The following is a 16318-nucleotide window of genomic DNA, read 5'->3' as shown; positions in this document are numbered from 1 at the left end:
GATATATACACACACGCAACTGTCTCCACGTATGACGAAGACAAACAAGTGAGGATGTGCACCCAGACTATAACGTATACCTCAACCTGGCTCAGAGTAGCAGTGGAGCCATTAACCATGATGTTACGTTAGTGATGCTACAGTACTCAAAGTCCTGGGCGATGAAATCTCACGCACATCGCCACCCTTGGCTATTGTAACTATTGTATCAAGCAACCGACAACTTACCTTACACTAACCTCAGAATGATGAAGGCGACTGTTAAGGACAGAGCTCAGACCCATCCATCTTTGACCTAAACGACACAGGAAGCCACGCCTTCCCGCGTCACAAACCACAAGTGGCAATAGCTCACTAACGCAAGACATTAAATCGCCTTTTCCTCCTGCAGAAGCTCCACAAGACTCAGAGACCACACAACTCGCCTGTGAGACACTTCCTTAATTCCTGCACCTCCGCCAGTACTGCGGAACTCCTCTTAAACCTTCCTTTACCATCTCACTCAACCTCACCTACTAACCATAATCCTACACTACGCGTACCAGCTCATAACCTATGTGTTAAACTCATAAAGCACTTTCCGAACCTCTCTCTCTCTGTCCTTCATCAATCACAAAAAAGACGCATCAAACTCATAAGATCGCGGAGTTGACTGAGCGAGATACCCAGATACGTGTAAACAGCGCTTACTGTCAACCTTCTATGACCCAAGTCCCTGCTGTCATAATCCTCACCGCTCCTACGGCCCAGTGGCATACCACATCTGCCTCCCTACCCTCATGCCTCTATGATGGGTCTAGGCAACCTTGTGTAACCAGCATGCTAATTCAGCAGTCCCCTTGAGCGACCCTGACTCCCTCCTGTGCCGACAGTAGCCCCGCAAGACATCGTCAACGCCGTCTTCGAACGCAGTTCGTACGCCTTTACCCCTGCAATAACCGCTTCCCACCCTCCTACGAGCATCAGGTCTTCACTTATGTAATTACGTAATGATTCAGACTTGTTTTTCATGCTAACTGAAACGACTCAGGCAACTAAGAGTCCTATTGCAGGCCATTTCATTACCACTACCTCTATAGGTACACCCCTAGCCTAAGCCAGGTACACAGTTACTCGACCAGGCCTGAGGAGAGGATGAACAGCAGGGTGGACTGCAGGCCGACTACCCAGTCTAAAATTCGAACATATGTAATCCTGTCCCTGGGGGGGGGGGGTCCCTGTCGTGCGTTATGGTCGGTAATGTCAACCAATACAGCATAATGGCTGATACTCAATCTCCACCACTGAAAAGTAAATTTTGGAGATTTGAGCAGCCTTGAAGACCCAACCACCACGTGACCTGGTTCCCTATGTCACCCAGACAACCGCGTTACGAAAGCCACCAGCGACTTTGACTTGCAAGTGAAGCACACCACCATGATTCATGGGTTATCAAGATACATCATTTCAATAAGAACGTCTCCCAGATCACCATGGGACATAGAGCAGCATGTGACTGTCTTCCACACACGTAATCTAGACCATCACGTACCCCCAGAATTCCATAGGACCTAGATCATCACGTATCCCAGACGCTCGTAAGTCTTGGCCCGCCATATTCCAAACACAGACAACTTTTCGTGACCATCAACGCGGTTGCCAGTATGGATAATCAGAAGGCTGGGGTGAAGCATGTAGTATAGCCCCATGCACACAGAAACAGGCTCCTGCTGTGTATATCTAGCGGCCCACGACAGGGGGTGAAATAATTGGATTTGCATATACAAATATGAGGCTCGATAGTTACAGTGTGGCAGGCTAGATAAGACGGCTGTCCTCTCGCGCTAAACCCCCTTCCTCTTCCTCATACTCCCCCACCAGACCCCCCATTACCCACCCTACCTTAACCCCCTCCTCCACCACTCGCACCTCCGACACCCTACCCTCCCTCTTGTCATCTGTAGCAAAACAGAAATACTGCCGTTGGCTCTCTCAATGTCCTTATATTTCCCCCAAATGCGTAGATTTATTTCATTTCATCACATTTTTACTTCAGAATTTGACGAGGTGATCTGACTCCCCCAGAAGGGCTCTTGCGGTTCCGAAGATAGTATATGGAGGTCATTAGTTTAGAGTTCCTTCCGGTGTCATCATGTCTTATAGTGTGTTCAGTATTTACCTTAGTTTGATCCAAGTCTCAAGGCCAAGAAGCGATATAATTCTGCTGTACGATATATGTTCTGGATAAATTCTGTTTTCGGGACTTTTTTCTAAGAAATTGGTAGTAATTGTGTAGATCACGTTCATAATGATATGAAATGAAGAACATCGGCGAAAATCTCAAATGTTTGTTTCACTTGGCAATACACTTTTACACCATCGGCGTGGAGTCTGAAAAAAATTCAACAAACCTAGGATATGTTTCCTCATGTGATCCTTCAGGAAAATGTTTGAAGATGAAATAACAGAACACCATATGAATCTGAACTTTCCCTTGGATTTGAGGTTTACCCTAATTTCTAGTATTATAGTATAACTACGGTATTACTGTCAAATGATTCGTCCCAATGTTGCAAGATGTAAACATGTGTGCGTTCAAAAAGGAATCTATATGTAAGGGTTCTTAAATGAAAATTCATGTAATTGATCTTAAAGTATTCATAAGGATATCTTGTTACAGATGAGAGTGGTCAAAACAAGTCTTCCTTTGAACACATATTATTTTTTACTTACGGTCGCGCACATGGACGAAACCACACGACCATAACAATGACATATTTCTCAAATCTATGCTATAAAAAGCAGACGTGACTTCTGTCAATAGACACGCTGAGGAAGTTGCCAGACTTGGCCGGATAGAAATTGCTTGTTGCTTAGATGATACATTTTTGAGAAAAAGTGTATACAATCTCACTGATAATAATAATAATCTCATACACTAAAGAAAGCCGGCCTTGTCTGCCCTCACTCTGTTGCCACGCCGAGGAAGTCAGACACACGATGACTGACATTCATAAACAATTGCCAATATCTCATCCATTTCCTTGCAGGATAGAAATTGCTGGCTAATTGGGTGATAAACTTTCGGGGATATATGTTAGTACTGAGAGGAAAGGTTGTACTGGCAATATATATGAGGATGAGAAGAAAAAAAATGGCGGGATTGAGTGGTTATACCTCTGAACAATACCATTCCGCCGTTTTCAAATGAAGCACATCAAGGGTTTGTTGTCGTAGTACCTGCTCAGTGTATCCCTACTATCTACATCAGAAAGCAGACGAAGGCCTGAGGCTCCCGGAATCTCTTAGTACCGTTAAAACTAAGGTACAAGTTGGGCCCGAGAAATTAGGTGATTCTGATAAGTTCTGTTTATACTGTAGCACATTTTTCTTTGTATTACGTTATCTATCCCCAGTTTTTTTCATTTTCAGTGCCCTATACTCTCTCGAGTTCTTCGTTGGCTTAATGTGTATTCAACGTAGATTAATGCCAACTCTGCCAAATGTAAAAAATCAGTCGATACAAATTTTACAGATACTCTCAAGCGGATGTCCAAGCGGACATAAGATATACAAATGCAAGACTAGGTCTCAAAATGAGATGCAAAACGAAATACTACATCACGTCTCACATAGTAGCCCTTGACGATATAGAAGCCTAGCATTTGACGATATACAGGAGCCTTGGACCGTCAGCCGACGGCTGGCGTGGCGGATGGCGCCTCTATTGCACAAGCAAAATGTAAACATCACATTCACACCAAATTTGTGTATGAAAGGTTGTAAATTTATTGCAACTGTAAGCGAAAATAGATTGCTTGCTACCAAATCGGAGAGATTAATAGTTAATTTAAAACAGCATGATGAAAAGCATTCGGTTGCCCTAGGAGCCTGTTTATTTCAGGAATGCTAGGAAGTGAATGAATATATGTAAGAAAATGAATCATCACCAATGACCAAGAATCCGTTTAAGAGAATCATCGCTTAGAATGATACAGTGAAGAATTCTGAAATGAATATAAAGAGACGTACGAAATATTCCATGTCTGGCCAGTGGATCCTTCTCTGGAAGGGTTATCAGACGCTTCTGAATGACCGAACCGACTGAGCCCACGTACAGGGAATGGCTTAGCATGTTAATGAACATACTAACACTTCCCCTGAAGACTTAGGAGCACTCGCTGGACCATTTGCAACACTGTTGCATGCATGTATCACTACACATATACCACCGCTTAATCGTATCAATATTTATTACATAGCATATGTGCCTCCCGAAGCTAATCACAAGCAGCGGGATACTCAGGTAACTACAGCGTGGAGCGCTTGAATACGCTGGTGGCAGGCCCTACGAGAAAGCAGGGAGATACAGGGGCAAAATCCTCCGGCCTGTGCCTCGAGGAGAGAGAGAGAGAGAGAGAGAGAGAGAGAGAGAGAGAGAGAGAGAGAGAGAGAGAGAGAGAGAGAGAGAATATAGATATGATATTTCAATAACTGAACAAATAACAGCGAATGTAACGGACAAAATTTTTAGAGATGATCATTTAATGCCTTTTTTTTTCTTTCGTTTATTCTGTCACGTAGACTCCCTCGGTATAACAGCCAAAAGTATACCTCCGCCCAAACGATATCCCGGGGTTAATTTGGGCTAGATATATTTCGGCCTAGCCTAAAATATACCCCCTAGGTCAGATCATACTCCCCCCTCCCTCCCCCATACAAAAACTAGTAGAACACAGTATTTCATATATCATTCACATACCACAGATAAGTAGACAATGGGGTATTTCTACTTAGGGGTGAAAGTAGGTTACAAACAACATGTAGCTAATCTCAAGTTATTTAGATACCGAGGTTCTTTGTTTTAGAGTTATTGTTTCGTTGCCCCAGATTCTAGGGTTCGGTTATTATTTCGGTGAGCCAACACTGGTGCTTAGGGTTGTTTTCTAGAGTTGTATGAACTAGCAGCGTTTACACAGTCAGCCACCTGGAGACACGGACGATAACCTGCAGGGCCAGTTTTTGAACTTTACACCAGCGCCGGTAAGAAAAACCCACAGCACATTTATGACCTGTATCTTGAAAAGTGCATCAATGCCAAGTCCCAGTTTCGACAAACGGGCAAGCCTTTCCATATGAAAAATGAAACTTTGCTACATAGTTATATGGTGATGTTAATGAGAAACTCAGTGACAGCAGGACATTTAGGCAGAGAAAACCTTCGGCAGGATTTCCCAACGCTACTACTGGAAGGGCAGGAAGAATGTTCAAGAGTACATCAAGAAATGTCCAAAAGTGCTTTGCTGTGAGTCCAAAAGTCAGCAAAGAGGCTCTACCCCTGTTCCTGCCAAGGTTCTAGAGTATGGTGGGAAGACATCATCGGCCCACTGCATGAAACAACCCATGGCAACAAGTGTATCTTCGTCGTCACTGATCATTTTTCCAAGTGGTCAGAGGCTGCTGCCATCCCTGGCAAAAGTCAGTGGCCCAGTTCGCTTGCTGCGTGATCCTTCGTCTGGGCTGCATGGTCTATCTGATCAGCGACCAAGGATATGAATTTGTGAACAAATTGGTGGATTCTTTCATCGACCGTTTCAAGACAGATCATCGGATAACAGGCGAAACATCCTTAATCCAAAGGTCAACATGAATGAGACAATGGTTAAGGCAGCGCTCTGTAAACTCTTCAGTGACCAAGGTGACGGCTAAGACCAGCACATTCCAGCTGTCTTGTTTGCCTGCCTACCACACCGTAGTCAGTGCGTCTATCAAGTGTAAACCATTTGAAGTGATGTATGGCTGTCCTTGTATACTTCCTCTGGACCTGAAATCTTCCCAGTACACCACCAAGGACATCCGTTCGAAAGTGTCTTCCAACCTCGGCACGGCACAAGCTCGCCAGAAATGCTCGATCGCCGTCATTACAGTCACAAAGAAATTCTAACTTGGTCCACATACGGATTCATCGCATGGGTTCCAAAATGGAATCTCGCTGTACTAGTCTATATACTGTCATCGAGACTCTCAGCAAAGGATGTGTAAACCTTACGAATGTCAAAACAGATAAGGTTTTACGCAATGTTCAATAATGATAACAAGATTAAAGTCCGCTGCACTGATGATCAACAAACGATCCAAGGCAATGAAAACACCGTCAAGGACCGCCCAGGTGACAGCAAGGCTATGGACACTCCTCGCTTATAGTATTTATCAGCGATTTGTTTTCCTTACTATAGAGTCTCATTTCCTGAATCCGTGTTCCGCTATATTTAATAATTCCTTTACTCGGAGGCAATTCTTGTTTTCTCTCCTTTCCCACCTCCGAAACCCGTGTTTTACCATCACTTGCTGGTTGACGCGTCTTGCCGGACCATACCCTCCGCACTTCCTGATCCGAATCTTCGTTTATCATTTGTGCTCATTTTACCTCTCTCACTCATCGTAGGTTTTGCAACGTGGCACCTAAATTGTTCGTTCTCTTCATTGGTTTATGAGCTCATCTCCCTTGTCTATGTCGCGAGAAGGTGTTTAGTTTATCAAACCTTCGTTCAATTTCTGTTTTCTCGTCAACTGGATTACGTACGTTATCTGCGGTAGGTTCAGTCAAGTGCATCATATCTACAGTAGAGTCTCAGTTATTTCACTTATCTTCATTTCTTACACCACCAAGTGTCCAGCCCCTCGCTCCTTCCCCTTTTAGTCGCCTTCTACGACACGCAGGGGGAAGTATTCTTTCTCCCCTATCCCCAGGGATAAAATATATATATATATATATATATATATATATATATATATATATATATATATATATATATATCGTTTACGAGACGGACGTGTGGGCAGTTACGATCTTTGTAACTGTGCACTGTGTAGTTATATGTGTAGTCATATGCGAGTCTGTCATGGGAACGCCGTGTGAAATTCACTGGCTATCCTTGTCCACTTTGGGTTTATTCCATCCCACACTTGTGCTGATAACGTGCTAATGTATCCAGTACAAGTTTGATAGATATGCAGCTCCTTATAGGTAGTGTCGTAACAGTGCGTTTTATTGAATAAGATTTATATAAAACTTTTCCCGTGCCGGGAATCGAAATCGTGCCTCGCGGGTGAGAGCCGCGTATCCTAACCACTAGATCACACGGAAGATGTTGTTTGCTGGAAGAGTAAGCATTTAGACATCATCATAATCTGTGCAACTAAAAGATTCAAGGACCAGATCGATTAAAGTAGGTTTGGGTATGCGATTAAAGTAGGCTTGGGTATGGGATTAGGTGTTTAAGACAATGTTTCCTCTCCTTCCGGAGAAGGATGGAGCAGGAAGCGGAGGATTCCTTCAGTGATGAGCCAAGTTTCTAATACTTCTGCTGGGCCCGTTAGGCGCGTTACCTGCATCCTATCATACAGTTATTTTCCTTCGATCAAGTCTGGATGAAAGGAGGTTATGAGTTAGTACAGTGGTGCGTGGACATGATTAAACTACATTTGCCAAGTCTGGCGGTGTTAGTCTGTAAAATCAAAATGTAGAGATCATGGTAAAATTTTGATGTGATTTAAATAACTTTAAGTACTGGTACCTGATGAGGTGGATTGTCTCCACGAAACATGTCGTGCCACATGTATAGAGAAATTACGTGTTAAATGAAATTATATGAACTAATGCAGTGCGATTTCACTTTATATATATATATATATATATATATATATATATATATATATATATATATATATATATATACATATATATATGCGAACAAAGTCCCTGATTGGAAGCGACTGTTGTCTTCTCCAGCTCGGAAGTTAAGCATATTTACAGATATTTTTAGCGTTAATTTGTACTATCTTCCACATGCAACCACGTGCCAAGAGATGTACACTCGGGTGTTGTTAGTACTTCTATAAGGAGATCTGGCTTCTATGAATCAAATATTTTAGTAGTTATGTCCTTTCCATGAGCAGTGAGGGGGTTCTAATATGAATAACAACAAAGTGCAGAGGAACCCCGAGCAAAACTTCTACACGGCTACATTTGGTGTTTCTTTCAACAAAGTTTTTCCCGTGGATCTTGTAACGTGTCTGAGACAAATTAGTTAATTCCGATCAGCGAGAGTAACGTCACGACCAATTACACATTGAATTTACTGGTCTTGATGCGTAAAAAGTTCCCGTGCCGGGAATCGAACCCGGGCCTCGCGGGTGAGAGCCGCGTATCCTAACCACTAGACCACACGGGATATAAGGAAACTTGATAGCTTTGAGAATTTGTATCATGGATCTAGTGCAGTATTTCATGCCTCTGTGGTCGATTGTGAGTGTATGGTGGAGGGTGGGCGGCGCTAAAGATGTTGCCATCAGTGATGAGGCTATCATCAAGTTGCCACTTCTCTCGTGGGTGTGTAGAGGTCGCCATGAACTGACATGGTTCCTGGAGAAGGGGTTGGCTATGGTCCCAAAGTGGGGAGAAGATGGCTTGGCTGGGGATGGGGGGACACGTGACCGGCTTGGGGAAGGAGGGGACACGTGACTGGCAAGAAAATAACATATGATAATCGTAACCTTTAATTTTTATCTTTCATATTTTCTGTTATCTGATGGGTTGTTTTATTGATATTTTTCATTTCATCTTCCCTCTTCCGGGTCCCCCCAGAGTCAGGGGACCCGGGGACTTCTCCTTGGTATCCTTGCCTTATCGTTGAAGCCAGTCGGTATTGACCTCAGCACTGAGTTATCATCCACTCTAAATTGCAATTATTTCTTTCAAGGGTGTTCAAAGCAATGGAGCTGTCAGCTGGACCAACTGTTGAGAGAAATGTGAAGAAACTTGGCCACACTGTTTATATACGTTATGTTGGCGGGAATTAGGTTTACAGGGTTGTAGACAGTATAGAGTAGACAGTTCAGAATCTTGAGCATTATATTCGTCTCTGATTCCAAACATATCGTGTCCAGTGGGTATGATTAATGAAGAGGTAGGTGATTTTGAAAACGATCACACTCGCTTGTGACAGCCGGACCTGCCCCCTGTTGCTCTTACACTTTCTTCCTCATTGCTTGTGATCATTGCTTGTGATCATTGTTGTGATAATTGCTTGTGATCATTGCTTGTGATGATTTTGTGATCATTGCTTGTGGTCATTTTTCTGATCATTTCTTGTGATCATTGCTTGTGATTATTGCTTGTGATCATTGCTTGTGATCATTGCTTGTGATTATTGCTTGTGATCATTGCTTGTGGTCATTTTTCTGATCATTTCTTGTGATCATTGCTTGTGGTAATTTTTGTGATCATTTCTTGTGATCATTGCTTGTGGTCATTGTTGTGATCATTTCTTGTGATCATTGCTTGTGGTCATTGTTGTGATCATTGCTTGTGGTCATTTTTCTGATCATTGCTTGTGATCATTGCTTGTGGTCATTGTTGTGATCATTGCTTGTGATCATTGCTTGTGGTCATTGTTGTGATCATTGCTTGTGGTTATTGCTTGTGATCATTGCTTGTGGTCATTGTTGTGATCATTGCTTGTGATCATTGCTTGTGATCATTGCTTGTGATCATTTCTTGTGATCATTGCTTGTGGTTATTGCTTGTGATCATTGCTTGTGGTCATTTTTCTGATCATTGCTTGTGATCATTGCTTGTGGTCATTGTTGTGATCATTGCTTGTGGTCATTGTTGTGATCATTGCTTGTGATCATTGCTTGTGGTCATTGTTGTGATCATTGCTTGTGGTCATTGTTGTGATCATTGCTTGTGATCATTGCTTGTGGTCATTGTTGTGATCATTTCTTGTGATCATTGCTTGTGGTTATTGCTTGTGATCATTGCTTGTGGTCATTTTTCTGATCATTGCTTGTGATCATTGCTTGTGGTCATTGTTGTGATCATTTCTTGTGATCATTGCTTGTGGTCATTGTTGTGATCATTGCTTGTGGTCATTGTTGTGATCATTGCTTGTGATCATTGCTTGTGATCATTGCTTGTGGTCATTGTTGTGATCATTGCTTGTGGTTATTGCTTGTGATCATTGCTTGTGGTCATTGTTGTGATCATTGCTTGTGATCATTGCTTGTGGTCATTGTTGTGATCATTGCTTGTGGTCATTGTTGTGATCATTGCTTGTGATCATTGCTTGTGATCATTGCTTGTGGTCATTTTTCTGATCATTGCTTGTGATCATTGCTTGTGGTTATTGCTTGTGGTCATTGTTGTGATCATTGCTTGTGATCATTGCTTGTGATCATTGCTTGTGATCATTGCTTGTGATCATTGCTTGTGGTCATTGCTGTGATCATTTCTTGTGATCATTGCTTGTGGTCATTGTTGTGATCATTTCTTGTGATCATTGCTTGTGGTTATTGCTTGTGATCATTGCTTGTGGTCATTTTTCTGATCATTGCTTGTGATCATTGCTTGTGGTCATTGTTGTGATCATTTCTTGTGATCATTGCTTGTGGTTATTGCTTGTGATCATTGCTTGTGGTCATTGTTGTGATCATTTCTTGTGATCATTGCTTGTGATCATTGCTTGTGGTCATTGTTGTGATCATTGCTTGTGATCATTGCTTGTGGTTATTGCTTGTGGTCATTGTTGTGATCATTGCTTGTGATCATTGCTTGTGATCATTGCTTGTGGTCATTGTTGTGATCATTGCTTGTGATCATTGCTTGTGGTCATTGTTGTGATCATTTCTTGTGATCATTGCTTGTGGTTATTGCTTGTGATCATTGCTTGTGGTCATTTTTCTGATCATTGCTTGTGATCATTGCTTGTGGTCATTGTTGTGATAATTTCTTGTGATCATTGCTTGTGGTTATTGCTTGTGATCATTGCTTGTGGTCATTTTTCTGATCATTGCTTGTGATCATTGCTTGTGGTCATTGTTGTGATCATTTCTTGTAATCATTGCTTGTGGTTATTGCTTGTGATCATTGCTTGTGGTCATTGTTGTGATCATTTCTTGTGATCATTGCTTGTGGTCATTTTTCTGATCATTGCTTGTGGTCATTGTTGTGATCATTGCTTGTGATCATTGCTTGTGATCATTGCTTGTGGTCATTGTTGTGATCATTTCTTGTGATCATTGCTTGTGATCATTGCTTGTGGTCATTGTTGTGATCATTGCTTGTGATCATTGCTTGTGGTTATTGCTTGTGGTCATTGTTGTGATCATTGCTTGTGATCATTGCTTGTGATCATTGCTTGTGGTCATTGTTGTGATCATTGCTTGTGATCATTGCTTGTGGTCATTGTTGTGATCATTTCTTGTGATCATTGCTTGTGGTTATTGCTTGTGATCATTGCTTGTGGTCATTTTTCTGATCATTGCTTGTGATCATTGCTTGTGGTCATTGTTGTGATCATTTCTTGTGATCATTGCTTGTGGTTATTGCTTGTGATCATTGCTTGTGGTCATTTTTCTGATCATTGCTTGTGATCATTGCTTGTGGTCATTGTTGTGATCATTTCTTGTGATCATTGCTTGTGGTCATTTTTCTGATCATTGCTTGTGATCATTGCTTGTGGTCATTGTTATGATCATTTCTTGTGATCATTGCTTGTGGTCATTGCTTGTGGTCATTGTTGTGATCATTGCTTGTGATCATTGCTTGTGATCATTGCTTGTGATCATTGCTTGTGGTAATTGCTTGTGGTCATTGTTGTGATCATTTCTTGTGATCATTGCTTGTGGTTATTGCTTGTGATCATTGCTTGTGGTCATTGTTGTGATCATTGCTTGTGATCATTGCTTGTGGTCATTGTTGTGATCATTTCTTGTGATCATTGCTTGTGGTTATTGCTTGTGATCATTGCTTGTGGTCATTTTTCTGATCATTGCTTGTGATCATTGCTTGTGGTCATTGTTGTGATCATTGCTTGTGGTTATTGCTTGTGATCATTGCTTGTGGTCATTGTTGTGATCATTTCTTGTGATCATTGCTTGTGGTCATTGTTGTGATCATTTCTTGTGATCATTGCTTGTGATTATTTCTTGTGATCATTGCTTGTGGTCATTTTTGTGATCATTGCTTGTGATCATTGCTTGATTCGCAATGTGTGTGCGAACATTTGTGTAAGTATGCTTGTGTAGTCTTTGTGTATAATTACCGATCTTCACTGTACTGGATGGGAGACACAGAAACGCACATGCACCTAAGCCTAAGCCAGGGACCCATTTATCGACTACTGTGGGAGGATGCACAGCTGGTATTGGCTGTGGGCCGACCGCTGCACCCAGAATTCGAACACTGACGGTCTCCCGTGTGACTCATGGTGTTGGGTGTATGCTAGCATGAACAACAAGAGTTTTCATTTAGGATGGATATTACAAACGTCAATTAACCTTTAGGTGATGATAATATGAATGATAGTTAGCCATCTTCAAGTAAAGTTAGATTTTCTGAATACAAGTGACATGAGTCGCATATTTGCTACGGTCTTCATGTGTCAGTTGTGTAGTGCCTTGTATATGTCTGTACGCGTTTAGGTTTTGCAATTTTTTTGAAGCAAAACTAAATTGGCACTGACTGATTTTTTTTTCCTAGGTTCTTTAGAAAGAAAATGAACGATACGTCAGACTGTATGGAATGTCATAGAAATAAAATAGCTGTATTGACAGAAGCCTGGGTGTTGAGTTACATGTGTGGGGCTTCGAACTAGAATGTGTCGAGTGATCGTAGAATGTTTGTCAGGTGTGTGGATCTAGAGTGTGAGTCACGTGTGGGAACCGTGACTCTCTGGCTCAGGTTTATGAGCTGGAGGAGTATAACAGGGTTGTGATGCTCGTTCATAATACATATGTGTCTATCATCAGATCCAGATCAGATGTGTATCACGAGGGAGAGTTGAAGGGTGAGCATGTCAGGTGTGACAGGTGTATCAGGTTCAGACTTTGTGGGTCAGGAGGCATGAAGGGTGCGATCCACGTGTGTGATAAGCGGGTCAGGAGTTTTGGGTCAGGCGCCAGATGGTGGGCCACGTTTCGAACGTGTGTTATATATGTAATGATTGAAAGCAGTTGTATAGTATGGTATTCGTGTGTGTTGCACGAGTCAGATGTGTGACTCGTGGAGCAAACGGGGTTATATTGGGTCGAGTGTGGAGTATGTGTGTTAAATACATGGGTCAGATATCTGTGTCTAATGTACTCCGTAGGTCAGGCTTAGGATGTGTAGGTCACTTAAGGAGTGTGCAGCAGGTATGCAATGTGAAGTTCAGATGTGCAGTGCGTAGTTCAGATGTGCAGTGTGTAGTTCATATGTGCAGTGTGGTTCAAGTGTAGGATGCTCTGGTCACGTTCGGGTAATTGTGAACCACTTGCTGGTTGTAATGGGTAGTGTGGGTGTGGTTATGGGGACTGCCCAGTGTTGACTGTGGTAAGTCTACCATCTAACAAGGGTTCTTACACCGTCGCTCAGTATCAGTTTTCATTTGTTTGAACTAGTGTCTTGGGATGTGAACAGTTTCCTGGGATGTGAACAGTTTCCTGGGATGTGAACAGTTTCCTGGGATGTGAACAGTTTCTTGGAGTGTGAACAGTTTCCTGGGATGTAAACAGTTTCCTGGGATGTAAACAGTTTCTTGGGATGTAAACAGTTTATTGGGATGTTTTTTTTATAGTTTTTGTGTTTCGACTAAGATCTGGTTATTGACCAGATTTCGTGTTGTATATATTTTGAATCCACAAGTTATCTAGGAATGTGATTCTTGAATCACCTAGTTGTCTAAGACTGCGATTCTTGAATCACTTAGTTATCTTGGAGTGTAATTATGAGTAAAAGCAAAATTCGAGAAGCTGTAAGTGAACAAGCGGAATAAAGCTGAGCGAAGGGAGTCAGTTAGCAAGTAGTGCTGGATAATGGAAAAATCTTAAGATACGGACACAAGAATGTTAAGGTCCTTCTTCCTATCCATAACGTCATCCATTTACCACGGGTCGAATGTGTGTGTGTGTGTGTGTGTGTGTGTGTGTGTGTGTGTGTGTGTGTGGTGTAATCTGGCCTAGGGAGTATATTTTGGGTAATATCAAAATATGCCCAGGGATGTAAAATGTCCCAGCTCAGAATATACTCGAGGTGGGGTATGAAATAGCCTAACCCGTATCAACCTCGGGTATATAGTCTGGGCGATGATGTACTCTGTTACGCCAGCAACGTCTCCTGGACGGCCGTAAATGAGCCACATAGCCTACCCTTCCCCTTGGGCTCGCGTCATCTCTCGGCCCTGCCTACCGTCAAAACCCACAGGCCGGGTTTGTGGCGTAGGGTAACGCCTGTACAAACCAGGTTTGTGTCTAAGGCGACGCCTGTGCCGGGTGAGCTTGTTTTGTAGGGTGACGTCTGTAGAGTGTAGGCTTTTGGTGTTAGAGTGACTTTCACAACCATACTACAAACCTCAGGGGAGAACCATGAGGCCGTAAGTCCAACCATCCCCTCCAGAGGTGAAGGTAAGCCATATCCATGATATCACCAGACATGATCCATAGCTTTAGTGACAAATGTGAAGCACCGTAGCCGAGATCACCCACTTGGTCGGTCTGACGAGTTTGTTACAACGAAAATAATTCTATCATCGCCCTCAACAGAGAAAAAGTAAGCCTCGTTAAAACCTGGTCATCCGCCTTCGAAACATGACCAACTTCTCACATGTAAACATTACTTAGATGAACTTAGTTCTGTCTCCCCATGATTGAAGATGAAAACAGTAGAATTTTCAGTTCTTGTACCAGGAGTGTTTGGCGTTATTATGAGGAAGATCTACATATGTCGAAAACAAGGACACTCTCAAAGAACCAGACAGAGGCGGATGAAGGGTACCCCACATCTTAAGAAGTGAAAGACCCAAATTACCGTCAACACTAGTGGCGGTGAGCAACGCTGCGATGATGCTTGCTTTCACGCACGCAAAACCCTTTTTATGTCAAGGGAACTAAAGTTGGATCTTATTGTGTTTTCCTTCTCCGAAACACGAACACTTGGCACTGTAAAGATCGGGACAGATGGCTAGAAGTGAGCAACTTGTGGGTGGTGACGTCACAATCTTTCGCCTATTGTACCATTACATAAACCAGCTCCACATGATAACCATACAAAGCATGAGGCTTAGCATTGCTAGAGTTTAATCTCTAGTGTATGAGCGTATGATCCTAGTTATCTGAGCGAACTTGAACTATAAGAGAAATTAATGTAATGACTGACTCATTGGAAAGTTTCTCGTGAGAGATGATCATATTTTAGATATCTCTGCTAATAAGAGTTTCGATGCCAGCAGGCGTCCTCTACGAAATGTCTCTCAACAAATATTTCTGTTTCACTATATCTGTTTTAGCCATTCCGACCAGACTGAATGCAATCAAAGAACTAAAACAGTCTCATTATAGATGTATGGACATCGACATGATTCTGTTGTCAGAAATGTTGTTTCTTTTGCATCTTTGAGTTTACCAGGGCCAAAAAAGCTGAAGATTAGTAGACCTTGGTATCATTTACCAGATATGCACTGATGGACTTCTAACCTCAGTACAGAATATACAACGAACATTAGTGATCATATTCTCGTGGAGAGTTACTGGAGATCTCCAAGAGCTGCTAGGTCTTAAAACAGCATCCTACACGTAGATCCATATGACATATTGTGAACCTAAGGTTAAAATACAAAGAAAGTTATTCAGAAGGAGGCTATGATAGTCTTGTCGTATCTGATGGGCGATGTTCTGGCGATCTTATGAGTTCTGGTAAGCCTGCAAGTGTGAGGATCGAGAGATACTAATGGTGTCTGGCGGACTCGCCTTGGCCAAGGTCAGCCGTGAGATGGGTCGGCTGACAGGATGAGACTGCATACAACGCTGACTAGATGGTTCACGATTCGAGTCAAAGCCGATAAGAGGGATTTGTGGAGGGAATCTCCGAAGACAGAGGATCGTCTCACTGTATATGACCTTCAGTTCGCATACCAGTCCCAGTAGCAGTTTCCTCACTCTCACGAGGGGGAAATTGGCTACATTCTTGTGCCTCCTGTCTTTGCCGGGGGCCGAATTGACTCTTAACAGAGTGTGTAGTACCCCCAAATGAATATGTCACTCAATGTATCATCATGGGTCACCTTAGGGAGTCTTACGAATCTGTAGAACACCGACAAAGATGATCGATCATATGATTAGCATGTTCATACACATACGTATGTTGAGAAGACTGGCTAGGATCATGTGACCTTTTGCTGGTCACGTGGTAGGTGAGGCAGGGTTGTGCCCCCATCCTGACCTACGTGGATTGGCTGGGGTAACATAGACGTCACGGACGGAAGAAGTTTTACTATTACCTATTTAGATTGCGAGTGATTCA

General features: G+C 42.5%; 1 protein-coding gene and 1 non-coding gene across 2 annotated transcripts in view; one reads left to right on the top strand and one right to left on the bottom strand.

Moving 5' to 3' along the window:
- Positions 1 to 16318, top strand: part of LOC139749871 (ankyrin repeat domain-containing protein 13C) — a 257041-nt gene that overhangs the window by 47215 nt on the left and 193508 nt on the right. The gene's annotated exons all lie outside the window — the stretch shown is intronic.
- Positions 8142 to 8213, bottom strand: TRNAE-CUC (transfer RNA glutamic acid (anticodon CUC)). The gene has a single exon. It is a non-coding gene; the product is annotated as a tRNA-Glu (tRNA).

The sequence above is a fragment of the Panulirus ornatus genome, chromosome 8, assembly GCF_036320965.1.
Source record: "Panulirus ornatus isolate Po-2019 chromosome 8, ASM3632096v1, whole genome shotgun sequence".
Taxonomy (NCBI): Eukaryota; Metazoa; Arthropoda; class Malacostraca; order Decapoda; family Palinuridae; genus Panulirus; species Panulirus ornatus.
Note: the sequence above shows the minus strand (reverse complement) of the source record. Positions and strands in the feature narration are given on the sequence as shown.